The sequence below is a fragment of the Globicephala melas genome, chromosome 9 (genome assembly GCF_963455315.2).
Source record: "Globicephala melas chromosome 9, mGloMel1.2, whole genome shotgun sequence".
In the NCBI taxonomy this organism is placed as follows: Eukaryota; Metazoa; Chordata; class Mammalia; order Artiodactyla; family Delphinidae; genus Globicephala; species Globicephala melas.
The window spans coordinates 18318035-18336363 of NC_083322.1; the positions used below are offsets into that span (position 1 = coordinate 18318035).

The window sequence follows — 18329 nt, forward strand, 5'->3', positions numbered from 1 at the left end:
GCCGCTCCGCGGCATGTGGGATCTTCCCGGACCGAGGCACAAACCCGCATACCCTGAATCGGCAGGCGGACTCTCAACCGCTGCGCCACCAGGGAAGCCCCATACACTTTTTCCCTTCTCCTCTCCTATCCCCATCCTACTGCATCTGTGTGGCACACATACACACACACACATACACACTCATTTCTGAGGTTCAGTCCTCACATGACCAGAAAGATCTAAAATGAAAAAAGGTGGGAGAGGGATGGTGGAGGAAAAGAAACAAGCCAGCTAGATGGACGGGCCTCCAAATCTCAGGGGGACTGGCTAATGTTACTGTAGCTTAGAGACCGCCTAGTCATTCAGTGAAACACAGAGAAGAGAGAGATTCATTTGCTATTCTAAAAAGCCACAAGTCAGTAAATGCAAATGTGCCCTATTGGAGAAAACCAAATTAAAGGAACTGCTGGGAATTCTCTGCATAGTTAAGCAGAACAATTTTCCCCTTTAAGGCCATGTTTACCCTTCAGAAATCACATACCCTAAAGCACAGAAACCTAGACATGCATCATTTTCGGGAAGGGTATGTTGCATTAGCCCGGCCTCGTCCTTCAAAGGTAGAAACACAAAATCCATCATTGCCCTGAATGGCTTCTACAGTGCTGCAGCTGCAAAGAGAGAGAACTCCAGGGCTCACATCTAACTCTGCTTCCAGGTGACCGGTGTCTGGGTGGTCAGAGACTTGGCCTTCCTCAGCCACAGCTACATTCCAGCATGAAGACAGTTGGAGAGACTGTAGGTCAGAGAAGGACCCTCCAAATCCAGAGACAGGTAACAGGCAAATCAACGGGGATGTGGAGAGCTCATGCCCCAGTTCCTGAAATTTGTCACTGGGTCAGTTGCAGCGAGTAGTTCAAGATTTATATTTTTTGCTTAAATTGCTAAGGAAATTTTTTCCAATTGTTCTGTCTCTGTCTCCAACCAGCCCCTGTTGGTTTTAGGTTATAGAAATGCACTCAGCCTAGCCCAAGCTAAAAGGGGGTTGGTGTGAGGATTCTGAGACTTTATAAGGAAAAACAAAACAAAACCAGAGCGAGCATGGGTGTAGCTGCCTCTCTCTGGGTCTCTGTCTCTGTCTCTCCACCACTGGGTCTATGTCACTGCTCTTGTGGGAATCTCTCCTCTTGCTTTCTCTTCTCTGGCAAGAGACTCATTCCCACAGCTCCTGGAGGATTTGTCTTCAGTGCAGGCAACCAGCAGACACTGACACCCTCTCTGATTCTCAGTTCCAGATTCCTAGAAAATAGAAACTTGTGAACAACAAACAAAAAAAGTACCACCAGCCTTTATGGAGTTATAATTTAGTAGAGAGAAAAAGATACTACCAAAATAGGCACATAAATTTATAAATTACAAAGTGAGAGGAAGTAGTATGCAGACGTACAGACTGCTATGGTAGAGAAGAATGCTTGGGGGTGTGCTATAGACTGAATGTTTGGGTCCACCCCCCAAATTCATATCTTGAAACCTAGCCCCCAGTGTGATGGTATTAGGAGGAGCCTTTGGGAGGTGCTTAGGTCATGAGGGTGGTGCCCTCATGAATGAGATTAGTGCCCTTATAAAAGAGACCCCAGAGAGCTCCCTCACCTCTTCTGCTGTGTGAGGACATGGTGAGAAGGTGGCCATCTATGAACCAGGAAGAAGGTCTTCACCAGACACAGGATCTGCCAGCTTGATCTTGGACTTCCTGGCCTCCAGAGCTGTGAGAAATATATTTCTGGTCTAAATAAGCCACCCTGTCTATGGCATTCTGTTATAGAGGCCTCAACAGACCAAGACTGGGGTGTTATATAAATTGGTGGTTCAGATTGCTATCCTGAGGGAGTGACATTTAAGCTGAACTCTGAACAAGAAGTAGGAATTAGTCATTCAAAGGGAAGGGAAAGAATATTCCAGGCCAAGGAACCACACGAACGAAACCCCACAGCAGGGCAGAGCTGAGTTTATTTGAGAACCTTACATGCCAGTGTGGCCAGAGGCTGAATTGGGCTGAGTCTCAGGACTCAGCTAGATCTCAGGTGTGAGCTAGATCTCACAGCCAGGTTGAAGTATTTTGCTGGCAGTGCAATGGGGCACAATGACAGTATTTTAAGCAGATGCATCATTTTTAGGTTTAGTTTGAAAGATCATTCTGGTGACAGCATGAACTTGTTACTGGGAAGGAACAGTGGAAACAGGGAGGTCAGTTAGGAGCAACTGAGGGTCCAGAGGAGAAATGTGCTGGCTTCTTAGTTATGACAACAGAGATGAAGAGAAGAGAAGGAAAGGATTCAAGATAAATTTGGGAGACAGACATAACAGGTGTTGGGATGTATTTTATTGGGAAGAGGGGTAATGAGATAAAGGGTAGAACTGAGAATGCTCCCCAGATTTCTGGTCTGAACAACTGGGTGGGAGCAGGTGCCAGTACAGAGACCAGAGCCCTGGAGCAGGAGAAGATGGGGCAGGAGGGGAAAACTGCTCTGCTTCAGACACGTGAAGCATCAGCTTCCTCTGAGACGTCAGAGTTGAAGAGTAGGTCATTGTACATATGAATCTAGTGCTCAGAGAGGGCTCTGGCCAAGAAGGATAAATTTTAGAGCCATCAGGATAAAGAGGGTTTTTAAATCACAGCAGTGGGTGAGTTCACCCAAGGAGAAAATACAAAGTGAGTGAGAACATGGCCCAGGGCTGAGAGTGAACAACTCTAACATCTAGAGCTTAGGTAGAGGAAAATCAGCTAGGAAGTCTGAGAGGCAATGGCCAGAGAGTAATGAAGAAAACCGGACAAGCGAGCTGTCACAGAGCAAGGAAAAGGCAGGAGGTAAAAGCTAGCACAACAGCTGCTGATATAGTCACCTAAACCAACACCAGTTCAAGGCCTCTGCATGGAGGGTGTGCTGCCAGTGCCCCAGAATTTGTCTATTACACATAGCTAACGATGGCACTATCCATCTTTTCCTCCCAGCCCCTTCCTGCTTTATAGATATTCTAGGTAAATTTTTTTTTTAATTTATTTATTTTTGGCTGTGTTGGGTCTTCATTTCTGTGCGAGGGCTTTCTCTAGTTGTGGCGAGCGGGGGCCACTCTTCATCGTGGTGCGCGGGCCTCTCACTGTCGCAGCCTCTCTTGTTGCGGAGCACAGGCTCCGGACACACAGGCTCAGTAGTTGTGGCTCACGGGCCCAGCCGCTCCGCGACATGTGGGATCTTCCGGACCGGGGTACGAACCCGTGTCCCCTGCATAGGCAGGCGGACTCTCAACCACCGTGCCACCAGGGAAGCCCTAGGTAGATTTTAACTGTAAACATCCAGTCATCCATCTGCCTACCTATCCATCCATGCATCCATCCATCCACTACCCACCACCCACCCATCCACCTATCCCTCCATCCACTTACCCATCCATCCATCTATCTATCCCTCCATCCACTTATTCATCCATCCATCCATCCATCCCTCAGCTCCTCCTTCCATCCAGGTCCCGGACTTCCCACTAAGGTGCAGGTCACACAAGGGTCCACAAGGAGAAGCCCTCAGTCCCCTTTCTATTCATTTTTCCTTTTCCTTTTCTACTAGTTTTTGTTTTCTGCCTCTGAAGGAATTGTGCAAGATTTGCCTCACCTTCACACCATGATATCCATGGTGGTGTTTGGTCTTCGTAAAGCACCTCGGACCCCAGTTTAATTATTGAGTTGAGTTCGCAGTAGTAACCATAGCAATAATAGGAACACCATGACTGAACAGTCTTTCTCTTAATGAAGAGAAGGAGTATTTCTAGCTTCCAAATTATGCACACTGTGTTTTCACACAGCCTAGATTGCCTCCAACCAATTTAAGGCTCCTTACCCTCAGTTCAGTTTCTTTCAACATTTGCATTTTCTTTCAGCCTGTCAGCATGAAACACTCTTCTGTAGCTATGCCTTAAAGGTCAGCGTAGTACCTTCACAGAGACTGATGAGTCTCTTTCCTGTTGTGCTACACATGATAGCAAGCCTCATTCTGCCCTTGCAGCAGACACCGTCCTGGCTTAGCCGGCATCCCTGCCCGCGGCCAACGTCTTCCCTAATTGCTGCCACCACTAGAACCACAGGTTCTCCCACCTGGACCTGCCTTTTTATAGATCATTCATCCATCCAGCTTTGGAATGATGGCAGAATTCACTTGAACTTCCCCACATAGGTGCACAGATTCCTTAAGGACCCTCCGTGACACAGGTTATAAACTAAGACCCTAAAATTTGAGGATTACTTCCTCAAACCTTCTACTGTGTCAGAATTTACCTACTGCCACTTTCTTCTTTCCCTAGACTATTTCAAAGCAACTTACAAACGGTTCTTTCACTCTGCACCAGCTATAGCCCTGGGACTCTCTCTGCTCCATTCCAGTGATACAAAGTCCAGCCCAGATGTTCACACGCTGAGGCCATCCTTTGTCTTTCTTTAGGGCAACACATCACATAACGGTCAGCTTTTTTACATTCTCTTTTCCTTAAACTCTGAGCCAACTCTATCAGCGGGTTGCCTCACACACATTTTGGAAGTATGTAGGGGTGTAAATCCTTAGAAAAATAGACCCCCTCAGCTTGTTTTTGCTGTGGCAGGTGATGAATTAGGGGGGGTTAAATCTCTGCAAGCGAGAGTTGTTAACACTGCAATGGCTCTACCAAAAAGAGGTTTCTGAGTGTCTTTCCCTGGGGATCTTTCAAAATAAAATGAACCTGCCTTAGATGATTTAAGGGGACAGATTAGATAACTTTTCAAAATTCCTTCCGGTCCTGAGTTTATACTACTCATTTCTCCCCAACTCTGCCCTCTGATTTCAGAAGTTATGCCCTGATGGACTGCACCCATCCCCTTACCTGTGTTCTCTGTTGCCCCGATTTTATTGATGGGGTGAGGTGGACATCCTTGTAAATCCATCAGAAACATATCTTGAAGCATACTCTGGGGTCCATATTAAATCTAAGAAACTTATATCCCTTTTACTTCTGTCCCTGAACAACAGTTAAGCATCTATTCCCATGCTTGACCATATCTTGGATTTGCTGATTTTCCTTGCCCATTCATCATTCCAAATTTTGAGTGAGTGGGCACTGCTGAAAGGCATTGAAGGTCTCCTGAGATAGTTAAGCCATGGAATGCTTTGCTTGAGAGGGCAACTATGAACTGAGAAGCATATTCCTGTGAAGGCTTCTAAATTTAAAAGCCAAAGAGGATTGACTCTCGCCGTCTTGCTCAGCACAGGTGCATTGTGTGGATTAACTGGGTCCGTGCTACTCCAGCGATTCACTTGTGCGATGTCCAGAGACATAGCCCAGTGTTGGTGGTGCAGTGGTGAGCACAGCTGCCTTCCCAAGACGTAGCATCTTCTATAACAGGGAGAACAGAGTGCGGGGAGAGGGAGAACACATGGACTCTGGAGCCAGATACTCCTGCGTTTCTACTGCTTCTACCCTCCTTCACCGCTTCACATCTGTGTGACTTTACTGAATTTGCCGGCGCCTTCATCTTGGATTTCCCAGCCTCCATAACGGTGAGAAATAAAGACTTGTTGTTTAATTTTTTTTTAAATTTAAACCCTGCTAAGCCTTGGTTTCTTCCTCTGTGAAATGGGGATAAATGTAAGATTGCTGTAAGGGTTAGGTGAGCAAATGAACATGAAGTGTTCAACCACTGTCACCAGTGTCCAGGGCGCATTAAACATGTCACGATTACTCCTGGCCCCTGAATTTAGCTGGGTTGTTTTGTTAAAGGCATGTCTCAGTGCAGGGCTGCATTCGAAAGAAATACCAATTCCGTCACAAAAACCTGTGGAAGGTAATATATGCCTTTCCTGATAAGTGTCTTAAAGAGGCAGAGAGAGAATTGCTTTTATTTTTTTTTAATTTTTTATACAATAGGTTCTTATTAGTCATCAATTTTATACACATCAGTGTATACATGTCAATCCCAATCGCCCAATTCAGCACACCACCATCCCCACCCCCCACCCCGCAGTTTCGCCCCCTTGGTGTCCATACGCTTGTTCTCTACATCTGTGTCTCAACTTCTGCCTTGCAAATCAGTTCATCTGTACCATTTTTCTAAGTTCCACATACATGCGTTAATATACGATATTTGTTTTTCTCTTTCTGACTTACTTCACTCTGTATGACACTCTCTAGATCCATCCACGTCTCAACAAACGACTCAATTTCGTTACTTTTTATGGCTGAGTAATATTCCATTGTGTATATGTACCACATCCTCTTTATCCATTCATCTGTCGATGGGCAGTTAGGTTGCTTCCATGACCTGGCTATTGTAAATAGTGCTGCATTGAACATTGGGGTGCATGTGTCTTTTTGAATTATGCTTTTCTCTGGGTATATGCCCAGTAGTGGGATTGCTGCTGCATCAGATGGTAATTCTATTTTTAGTTTTTTAAGGAACCTCCATAGTGGCTGTATCAATTTACATTACCACCAACAGTGCAAGAGGGTTCCCTTTCCTCCACACCTTCTCCAACATCTGTTGTCTGTAGATTTTCTGATGGTACCCATTCTAACTGGTGTGATGTGATACCTCTTTGTAGTTTTGATTTGCATTTCTCTAATAATTAGTGATGTTGAGCAGCTTTTCATGTGCTTCTTGGCCACCTGTATGTCTTCTTTGGAGGAATGTCTATTTAGGTCTTCTGCCCATTTTTGGATTGGGTTGTTTGTTTTTTTAATATTGAGGTGCATGAGCTGTTTATATATTTTGGAGATTAATCCTTTGTCTGTTGATTCGTTTGCAAATATTTTCTCCCATTCTGAGGGTTGTCTTTTCGTCTTGTTTATGGTTTGTTTTGCTGTGCAAAAGCTTTTAAGTTTCATTAGGTCCCATTTGTTTATTTTTGTTTTTATTTCCATTACTCTAGGAGGTGGATCAACAAAGATCTTGCTGTGATTTATGTCAAAGAGTGTTCTTCCTATGTTTTCCTCGAAGAGTTTTATAGTGTCCGGTCTTACATTTAGGTCTCTAATCCATTTTGAGTTTATTTTTGTGTATGGTGTTAGGGAGTGTTCTAATTTCGTTCTTTTACATGTAGCTGTCCAGTTTTCCCAGCACCACTTACTGAAGAGACTGTCTTTTCTCCATTTTATATCTTTGCCTCCTTTGTCATAGATTAGTTGACTATAGGTGTGTGGGTTTATCTCTGGGCTTTCTATCTTGTTCCATTGCTCTATGTTTCTGTTTTTGTGCCAGTACCATATTGTCTTGATTACTGTAGCTTTGTAGTATAGTCTGAAGTCAGGGAGCCTGATTCCTCCAGCTCCGTTTCTTTCCCTCAAGACTGCTTTGGCTATTCGGGGTCTTTTGTGTCTCCATACAAATTTTAAGATGATTTTTTCTAGTTCCACAAAAAATGCCATTGGTAATTTGATAGGGATTGCATTGAATCTGTAGATTGCTTTGGGTAGTAGAGTCATTTTCACAATATTGATTCTTCCAACCCAAGAACATGGTATATCTCTCCATCTGTTTGTGTCATCTTTGATTTCTTTCATCAGTGTCTTATAGTTTTCTGCATACAGGTCTTTTACCTCCTTAGGTAGGTTTATTCCTAGGTATTTTATTCTTTTTGTTGCAATGGTAAATGGGAGTGTTTCCTTAATTTTTCTTTCAGATTTTTCATCATTAGTGTGTAGGAATGCAAGACATTTCTGTGCATTAATTTTGTATCCTGCAACTTTACCAAATTCATTGATTAGCTCTAGTAGTTTTCTGGTGGCATTTTTAGGATTCTCTATGTATAGCATCATGTCATCTGTAACCAGTGACAGTTTTACTTCTTTTCCAATTTGTATTCCTTTTATTTATTTTTCTTCTCTGATTGCTGTGGCAAGGACTTCCAAGTCTATGTGGAATAATAGTGGTGAGAGCAGATATCCTTGTCTTGTTCCTGATCTTAGAGGAAATGCTTTCAGTTTTTCATCATTGAGAATGATGTTTGCTCTAGATTTGTCGTATATGGCTTTTATTATGTTGAGGCCGGTTCCCTCTATGCCCACTTTCTTGAGAGTTTTTATCATAAATGGGTGTTGAATTATATCAAAAGCTTTTTCTGCATCTATTGTGATGATCATATGGTTTTTATTCTTCAGTTTGTTGGGGTTTTTTTTCAATTTGTTAAAATGGTGTATCACATTGAGTGACTTGCATATGTTGAAGAATCCTTGCATCCCTGGGATAAATCCGACTTGATCATGGTGTATGATCCTTAATGTGTTGTTGGATTCTGTTTGCTGGTATTTTGTTGAGGATTTTTGCATCTATATTCATCAGTGATATTGGTCTGTAATTTTCTTTTTTGTAGTATCTTTGTCTGGTTTTGGTATCAGGGTGGTGGTGGCCTCATAGAATGAGTTTGGGAGTGTTCCTTCCTCTGAAATTTTTTGGAAGAGTTTGAGAAAGATGGGTGTTAGCTCTTCTCTAAATGTTTGATAGAATTCACCTGTGAAGCCATCTGGTCCTGGACTTTTGTTACTTGGAAGATTTTTTGTTTGTTTGTTTTTTGCAGTACGCAGGCCTCTCACTGTTGTGGCCTCTCCCATTGCGGAGCACAGGCTCCGGACGTGCAGGCTCAGTGTCCGTGGCTCACGGGCCTAGCCGCTCTGCAGCATGTGGGATCCTCACGGACCAGGGCACGAACCTGTGTCCCCTGCATCGGCAGGCGGACTCTAAACCACTGCACCACCAGGGAAGCCCTCTTGGAAGATTTTTAATCACAGTTTCAATTTCATTACTTGTGATTGGTCTGTTCATATTTTCTCTGTCTTCCTGGCTTAGTCTTGGAAGGTTATACCTTTCTAAGAATTTGTCCATTTCTTCCACGTTATCCATTTTATTGACATAGGGTTGCTTGTAGTAGTCTCTTAGGATGCTTTGTATTTCTGTGGTGTCTGTTGTAACTTCTCCTTTTTCATTTCTAATTTTATTGATTTGAGTCCTCTCCCTCTTTTTCTTGATGAGTCTGGCTAATGGTTTATCAATTTTGGTTATCTTCTCAAAGAACCAGCTTTTAGTTTTATTGATCTTTGCTCTTGTTTTCTTTGTTTCTATTTCATTTATTTCTGCTCTGATCTTTATGATTTCTTTCCTTCTACTAACTTTGGGTTTTGTTTGTTCTTCTTTCTCTAGTTCATTTAGGTGTAAGGTTAAGTTGTTTATTTGTGAATTTTCTTGGTTCTTTAAGTAGGATTGTATTGTTATAAATTCCCCTCTTAGGACTGCTTTTGCTGCATCCCATAGGTTTTGGATCATCCTGTTTTCATTGTCTTTTGTCTCTAGGTATTTTTTGATTTCCTCTTTGATTTCTTCAGTGATCTCTTGGTTATTTAGTAACGTATTGTTTAGCCTCCATGTGTTTGTGTTTTTTACGTTTTTTTCCCTGAAATTCATTTCCAATCTCATAGCATTGTGGTCAGAAAAGATGCTTGATATGATTTCAGTTTTCTTAAATTTACTGAGGCTTGATTTGTGACCAAAGGTGTGATCTATCCTGGAGAATGTTCCATGTGCACTTGAGAAGAAAGTGTAACCTGCTGTTTTTGGATGCAGTGTCCTATAAATATCAATTAAATCTATCTGGTCTATTGTGTCATTTAAAGCTTCTGTTTCCTTATTTATTTTCATTTTGGAGATCTGTCCATTGGTGTAAGTGAGGTGTTAAAGTCCCCCATTATTATTGTGTTACTGTCGATTTCCTCTTTTATAGCTGTTACCAGTTTCCTTATGCATTGAGGTGCTCCTATGTTGGGTGCATATATATTTATAATTGTTATATCTTCTTCTTATAATTGTTATATTTTCTTCTTCTTCATTATGTAGTGTCCTTCCTTGTCTCTTGTAACATTCTTTATTTTAAAGTCTATTTTTTTTTTTTTTTTTTTTTTTTGCGGTACGCGGGCCTCTCACTGTTGTGGCCTCCCCCATTGCGGAGCACAGGCTCCGGACGCGCAGGCTCAGCGGCCATGGCTCACGAGCCCAGCCGCTCCGCGGCATGTGGGATCCTCGCGGAACGGGGCACGAACCCGTGTCCCCTGCATCGGCAGGCGGACTCTCAACCACTGCGCCACCAGGGAAGCCCTTAAAGTCTATTTTATGTGATATGAGTATAGCTACTCCAACTTTCTTTTGATTTCCACTTGCATGGAATATCTTTTTCCATCCCCTCACTTTCAGTCTGTATGTGTCTACAGGAGGTCTGAAGTGGGTGTCTTGTAGACAACATATAATGGGTCTTGTTTTTGTATCCATTGAGCAAGCCTGTGTCTTTTGGTTGGAGCATTTAATCCATTCACGTTTAAGGTAATTATTGATATGTATATTCCCATGACCATTTTCTTAATTGTTTTGGGTTTGTTTTTGTAGGTCCTTTTCTTCTCTTGTTTTCCCACTTAGAGAAGTTCCTTTAGCATTTGTTGTAGAGCTGGTTTGGTGGTGCTGAATTCACTTAGCTTTTGCTTGTCTGTAAAGCTTTTGATTTCTCCATCGAATCTGAATGAGATCCTTGCCAGGTAGTGTAATCTTGGTTGTAGGTTCTTCCCTTTCACCACTCCCTTGTGGCTTGTAGAGTTTCTGCTGAGAAATCAGCTGTTAACTTTATGGGAGTTCCCTTGTATGTTATTTGTCATTTTTCCCTTGCTGCTTTGATAATTTTTCTTTGTCTTTAATTTTTGCCAATTTGATTCCTATGTGTCTCGGTGTGTTTCTCCTTGGGTTTATCCTGTATGGGACTCACTGCCCTTCCTGGACTTGGGTGGCTATTTCCTTCCCTATGTTAGGGAAGTTTTCAACTATAATTTCTTCAAATATTTTCTCTGGTCCTTTCTCCCTCTCTTCTCCTTCTGGGACCACTATAATGCTAATGTTCTTGCATGTACTGTTGTCCCTGAGGTCTCTTAGGCTGTCTTCATTTCTTTTCATTCTTTTTTCCTTTTTTTTTTTTTTTTTTTTTTTTTTGCAGTACGCGGGCCTCTCACTGTTGTGGCCTCTCCCGTTGTGGAGCACAGGCTCCGGACGTGCAGGCTCAGCAGCCATGGCTCACGGGCCCAGCCGCTCCGCGGCATGTGGGATCTTCCCAGACCAGGGCATGAACCCATGACCCCTGCTTCGGCAGGCGGACTCGCAATCACTGCACCAGCAGGGAAGCCCCATTCTTTTTTCTTTATTCTGTTCCACAGCAGTGAATTCCACCATTCTGTCTTCCAGGTCACTTATCTGTTCTTCTGCCTTAGTTATTCTGCTGTTGATTCCTTCTAGTGTAGTTTTCATTTCAGTTATTGTATTGTTCATCTGTTTGTTTATTCTTTAATTCTTCTAGGTCTTTGTTCAACATTTCTTGCACCTCCTCGATCTTTGCCTCCATTCTTTATCCCAGGTCCTGGATCATCTTCACTCTCATTATTCTGAATTCTTTTTGTGGAAGGTTGCCTATCTCCACTTCATTTAGTTGTTTTTCTGGGGTTTTATCTTGTTCCTTCATCTGGTATATAGCCCTCTGCCTTTTCATCTTGTCTGTCTTTCTGTGAATGTGGTTTTTGTTCCACAGGCTGCAGGATTGTAGCTTTTCTTGCTTCTGCTGTCTGCCCTCTGCTGGATGAGGCTATCTAAGAGGCTTGTGTATGTTTCCTGATGGGAGGGACTGGTGGTGGGTAGAGCTGACTGTTTCTCTGGTGGGCAGAGCTCAGTAAAACTTTAATCCACTTGACTGTTGATGGGTGAGGCTGGGTTCCCTCCCTGTTGGTTGTTTGGCCTGAGGCAACCCAACACTGGAGCCTAGCTGGGCTCTTTGGTGGGGCTAATGACAGACTCTGGGAGGGCTCACACAAGGATTACTTCCCAGACTTCTGCTGCCAGTGTCCTTGTCCCCTCAGTGAAACAGAGCCACCCCCCACCTCTGCAGGAGACCCTCCAACCCTAGCAGGTATGTCTGGTTCAGTTTTCCCTGGGATCACTGGTCCTTCCCCTGGGTCCTGATATGCACAGTACTTTGTGTTTGCCCTCCAAGAGTGGAGTCTCTGTTTCCCCCAGTCCTGTTGAAGTCCTGCAATCAATTCCCACAGGGCTTCAAAGTCTGATTCTCTAGGAATTCCTCCTCTCGTTGCCCGACACCCAGGTTGGGAAGCCCGACGTGTGGCTCAGAACCTTCACTCCAGTAGGTGGACTTCTATGGTATAAGTATTCTCCAGTCTGTGAGTCACCCACCCACCAGTTAAGGGATTTGATTTTACTGTGATTGCGCCCCTCCTACCGTCTCATTGTGGCTTCTCCTTTGTCTTTCGATGTGGAGTATCTTTTTTTGTGGGTTCCAGTGCCTTCCTGTCAATGACTGTCCAGCAGCTAGTTGTGATTCTGGTCTTCTCGCAAGAGGGAGTAAGAGCACATCCTTCTACTCTGCCACCTTGGTTCCTCCTGTGTGAGAATTGCTCTTTTTTCTTACAGAACAATGTTATAGAAAAACCCAAATGAACTTTTTGGCCAACCCAGTATAATTAAGAGAGAGCCGGGCTCACCAACCAGTCTGATTACATCCCTCCCTCCCCTGAATCCCACTTCTTATTCAAAGACCCCACCTCTCTACTTCTCATAAATCCTCCTCACGCACCCCAGCTCCCCTGGCTCTCATGCTTTCCTCTTTACTTCCAAATCACTTCCAGCTCACCCCAGCCCACTTTCCTGCAACTAGGAAATCTCCTACAGGGGCGTCCTGAGTTGGTTTTAAGCCATGCTAGACACGTATCAGCATTTCTAAGGACTGTGGAGGCCATTAGCTTGAGGGAAGTGATTTTTCCTGTTTGTGTTGAACAAGACTTGATTGTAAGCAGAAAAATCTCTAGGAGAATCCGAAAGGTTGGAGGAGAAAGCAGGAGAAAGTGGAAGGCAAAGTTCTCCCCTGCTTCGCAAGACAGAATGACACCTGTCCTGCCAAGGCAGGGAGGGCGTAACTGCTCAGTACATTCACTCAGGAGGAAAGAAGTGTCACAGGTCACAGGGAGATAGAAGTGGCTTGTATTCCAGTCCTCCGCAGAGCCTGTGGTTACTCCCCAGCAGCACCACGAGAGCAAGGCTTCCTGCAGGAGTTCTGAGAATGCCATTGAGCACCGCACACCTCTCTCTTCTCTGGGACCCAAGGTGGAAGTGCACGTGCCTGACCATGCAGCAAGCATGGAAGAGAGGTGTGTTTGGTCGCTTCACTGATCATCCAGGCTCCCCACGCCCAGGTGAGGCTGACTTCCCCAAGGTCATATCACATCTCCAAAGAGGAATGAAGCATTAAGGGATCTGGATTCTAAACGGAGTTGGTGTGTAGTGAGCAGCTGCCCAGAGCCCCCTGGGGGCCCCGAAGCCTCCTGAGGCTGTGGGTTTGATCTGGCCACCGTGAGACCGGGTACCTGGAGGCACAATCAGCAACAGCTCTCTCACGCAGGAAACAGAACCTTCTCCATTAACCTTGGCTGTGCGTTTCATCTGATGCATCTTAAGGTAGACAGAGGGTGGAAAGAGGTTAAAGCTAATTAGTGCATCCCGTGTGCTGGGAGCTTTACATATATAATATTACTGAATTCTCGGGCTTATCATAGATGATATTATTCCCTTTTACTGGTGAAGAAACAGAAGCTGCAGGTTTTTAAACAACTTGCATAAGGTCACAACACCTAATAAGAAGCCGAGTCAGGGTTTGAAGCTAGCATCTGATTCCAAATATGTGGTTACTTTTCCCATAACTCCGCAGTTTCCCCTTCTTCCGTGTTTTATGTTAAAATTAGAGCCCATTAACTCTTATAGACCAACTTTACGTTCCTAAATTAAAGCTTGATAGAGAGAGCCTCAAAAAAATCATTTGCACACACACAAAATTACACATACTGAACTCAATTAAAATTATCCCTCCACCCAATGCTCAGAATGCTGCCCACATCCTGCCACTTTCATCTCTGGATTTATTTACCTCTGTGCATGTTCACGATGACATCTGACTGTGACATATGACATATGACTCAGATAGAATTTCTCCACAAATGGAGCAGGACATTCTCTTTTAGAGAACTTTATGGTCCAGGTTTCACCTCAGCACAGGCTCACCGAGGCAGCCGCAATGCCCAAATCACACTGAACTTTCAACTCTGTCATTCACCATTTCGGGAGCCAAAATAAATCTATCTGTGTAATTTTTTCCCACAAAATGTAGCCTCAAACATCAAATAGACCTAATTCCTTCCCTTCTAAAGCACATTGCCCAACGGGCTCCCTTTGGCCACCCGGTTAATGAACTCTCCACTCTGCCAGGTGAAGAACCGAAAAGGAAAATGGGTATCTTTGATTAAAAAGAAAGAAGAGGGGTCCCTTCATCATTACCCACCTAGTGTGGAAAGTCTGCACAGAGCATCTGAGGTGGCTCCATTAATGCTTTCTTTCAGAAAAGGTACTTCTTAACTGGTACCTGGCTTTTTTGGTCTTGTATTTTCTAATTTGACCTTCTCAAATAACATCTGGGTCTGTAAGAAGATGGCGGGGGGTGGGGGGGGCGGTCCTCAAACAGAAGGAATAATTTGCAAATCAAGGGAAGTTAATGGGCTCCAGAAACTTTGTTCTTTTATCATTTCTTCTGTCCCTCGTAAGTGGGACCAAGGGCTCTGACCTTCTGCAAAAATGAAGGGGAGTATCAACTCTGAATATCCAAGGCAGTGTTCAGGAGATGGGGAGAAAAAGCCAAGCCCAAATGTCCTCTCTGTCACGCAGAGACATGTCACGGCATGTCCCTGGAGGTTTTGTGTCTGAGACTGGTCCACCCCCCTCCCCTATCACTTCCTGGCCACCCACAGCCTATGCTCAGTAAATATTAGCAAAGGGAGTTTACTTGATGTATCTTTTTGGTGTCTCAGAATAAGGGAACCTTATACATTGCACATGTAGTTTATGTCTGCAGCATGTTTTTAATCTCTTAAAATTCTTACCCTTATAATAGTCCTATGGGATACACTAGTGAACTTCTCTCCAATTTATAGATAGGAACACTGAGGCACAAGATTACAACTCGAGGAAACTTCACATTGCAGGAACCAGATTTAAAGCCTGAAATTTTAGAACTATCTTGGGACCCATGGTCATCTCCTACTGGAGTCCAGGTTTTATGTCTATAAGCTCCTTGCCTTCTACTTTGCATAAACTTGCAGAAAGTTGTAAAGGGATTATAAAGAAACTTTTCATGTAGGATTGGATATATGTATAAAGTAACGATCTCATCCTAGGGAAATCTATAAATCCGGGCCAACTCCCCTCTGCTGATGATCACAGGCACCTGAAGTCTCTGGCACAGGCTGTTTGCACAATGTGTACTTCGACGGGCTGTATGTCTCGCAGTTCCAAGTAGCCGGGAGAGTGGAAGAGGCGCTTTGCTGCTGTGCTTTTCCTGCCTCTCACCAGGTTAAGAATCTTAATGGCTGGCAATGTGTTATTCCAACCTAAGTTTTCAGTGATTGTCCTGAACCTGTAAGTTGCTGAAGCATCAAGAGGATTCAGAGGTTTCTCCCCTCTGGTTCCTTTATTGGCAGGTGTCAGCATCCTTTTCATTTATGGTCCTTAATGCAGAGTCAACAGTATGCCAGGTAGAGATATGGGAACCTGGAGGAGGCGGACACCATCCTTGGTAGGGGGCCTCACGAGAGCTGCATAGGAGATTTGAGAAGCAGAACAAGCAAGTGACTTGTTGTCTTGGGAGATGAGGCCGCCGTATGCTACTCGTCATGCGGGGAGCCTCTGAAACCACTTCATTTAATCAAGGGTGGAGCAGACATAGACACACAACCTCCAGGGACACGCTGTGAGGCCGTGTGACAGAAAGGCCATGTGGCCTTGGCTTTTTCTCCCCGTCTCCTGAGCAGTGCCTCAGGTAGTCAGGGAGGTGACGCTCAGCTTTGTTTTTGCAGAAGGTTTTTCTCTGCACAACAGCTCAGCAAGTAAGGGCAGACCTCTTGGTCCCACTTACAAGGGGCAGGAGAAGTGATAAAAGAACCAAGTTTCTGGAGCCTATGACTTCCTTCAGTTTGCAATTATTCCTTCTCTTTGAGACCCTCTCTCCCGCTCTCTCCTTATAGATCCCGATGTCATTTGGAAAGGTCAAATCATTTGGGGAAGGTTAAGTGTAGCATCCAATGACATTACTGCTGCTGGTGATGCCACAGTGGATGGAACAGGTAAGCCCCTTTCCTGAAGGAACTTACGTTCTAGTCAAAAGAGACGTAAAATGTGTGATATATGATATGATATATGATATATTTCGAATGTTGATAAATATGCCTTAAAAATAATGAAGAAGGGCTTCCCTAGTGGCGCAGTGGTTGAGAATCCGTCTGCTGATGCAGGGGACACGGGTTCGTGCCCCGGTCCGGGAAGATCCCACATGCCGCGGAGTGGCTGGGCCCGTGAGCTATGGCCACTGAGCCAGCGCATCCGGAGCCTGTGCTCTGCAGCGGGAGAGGCCACAGCATTGAGATGCCCACATACCGCAAAAAAAAAAAAAAAAAAAAAAAAAGAAGGTAAGGGGTTGGAGGGTAACGAAGTGGCGAGGGTATTGCTCTTGTAGAAGGGTCGCCAGATGCAGTCTGTCTACAATTTGACATTTAAACAGAAAGCTGAATGCAGTGAGGAAGTAAGTCATGTGGATATTGGAGGAAGGAGCATTCTAGGCAGAGGGAACAGCAAAAGGCAAGTCTCAGCACTGCTCAGCATCACCTTCAGAAAAGGGACAGAGATTTGCCTCCTCCAGTGAAGGTTGAGAAAGCTGAGGTCCAGAGAGAGAGACAAGGGACCCTGCCCAATTCCTAAGTGTCCAGGGTCTGGAGGGGAGCAGGGTAGAGACCCAGAGGTCTGGCTGTGGTCCCTGGTCCCTGCTGCTCTGGCAGGTAGCTGACAACCTGAGCGTGTGTTCAGAGCTGAGCTGTAGCAGCCTCTGTGGTTTTCTGAGACCTGTATTTCTCGGACTAGGAAGGTTTTCTTTTTTCTGTAAAACAGGGTTGAATTGTGTGTGTCTCTGAAAATGGCAGCAGAAAACTTGGTAAGTGGTCTTACTTATACAAAGCAATCCTCGTCCACTTCCACTCTGCCCGTGAGTAGGCAGCAGGCAAAACGTAACCAGGGCTCTGCACTTCATACGCAAAGTGCCCATTACCCTCTCACTAAATATTATTATTTTGCAAAAGCTTTATCTAAATTACAAGCCGCTTTATAGCCTCCATACACCCCACTGTAGGGTATATATTATACTGAGCTATAAAATGTGTTGAGGTTTCTTGGGATGGGAATAGGTATAAAATTACAGTCTATTATTGTTATATTTTTCATTACCCGTTGTTGTATTTCTTAGGTCTAAGCAAAATAATTCTTACTCTGCTGACTGTTTGCGACTGTCAGATATGAGTAGATGGTCCCCGAGTTCCCCCAGATCATCATTTACGGGTCTCCACCATTCAGCTCTTTTAATCTTTCTTCATAAATCCAGTTTTGTAAGCCCTCCATCACTCTTGTATCTTTCCTCCCAACACTCACCCCATTTGTCGGTACCCGGCTGGTAATTAGATGCTCAGAGCTGAGCACAGTCTTCCAGGTGGGGTCTCAGCAGGGTCGTCTGTTACTCCAAGTATTGCTTTGCAAATCCATTTCTTTTTTTCCCTGGGCCTCACATTTCACTCCAGACAGGATAAGCCAAAGAGAGCACAAAGGAGAGAAGCACAAATATTATCCAGACCCACTGAATGGGTCCTGGGAGGGAAGACGACAAAGCTGGGCTGAGTTCTACTTAGAGCCCAGAAGCAGTCGCAGGAAGATGGTGTAAGGAGAGCAGGGATCCATTTTCTCCTCCATCTTCAGCAGCAGAGACATTTTGTCTTAAATGTTATTAAACTCTGAATGGGGCTGAGCTTTCTGAGGTCTCTCCTTCCAGAAGTCACCAGAAGCCTCCCCCACATTGAGGTGAGATGCAGGGAGGAAGGTCCCATCCCACAAGCACGCTGAGGACACCACTCAGCGCTGTCCACACCCCTGACCTCCCCCTTCCTCTCCCAAGGCACCTCAAGGGCACTTTCCTAGCTACTCGCTCACCATGATCTGGGATTCATTCATTTTTTCATCAGCAGGAGAGAAAACCACATCAGCAGATAGCCTGGATGAGTTCGTGTGAATCAATCACACCTCTCTGGCAATCCTTTTAGCTCTGTTTTTCCTCTTCTTGGGTGCCTACCACAGCCCCGTATGTAAAATTTATCACAGAGTAGGTATCTGACAG

The 18329-nt window shown here is 44.5% G+C and overlaps 1 long non-coding RNA gene across 1 annotated transcript; it reads left to right on the forward strand.

Moving 5' to 3' along the window:
- Positions 1–671: 671 nt before the first annotated feature.
- Positions 672–5535, forward strand: LOC132597865 (uncharacterized). The gene is made up of 3 exons (XR_009565260.1): positions 672–810; positions 4327–4482; positions 5264–5535. It is a non-coding gene; the product is annotated as an uncharacterized lncRNA (long non-coding RNA).
- Positions 5536–18329: the final 12794 nt, after the last annotated feature.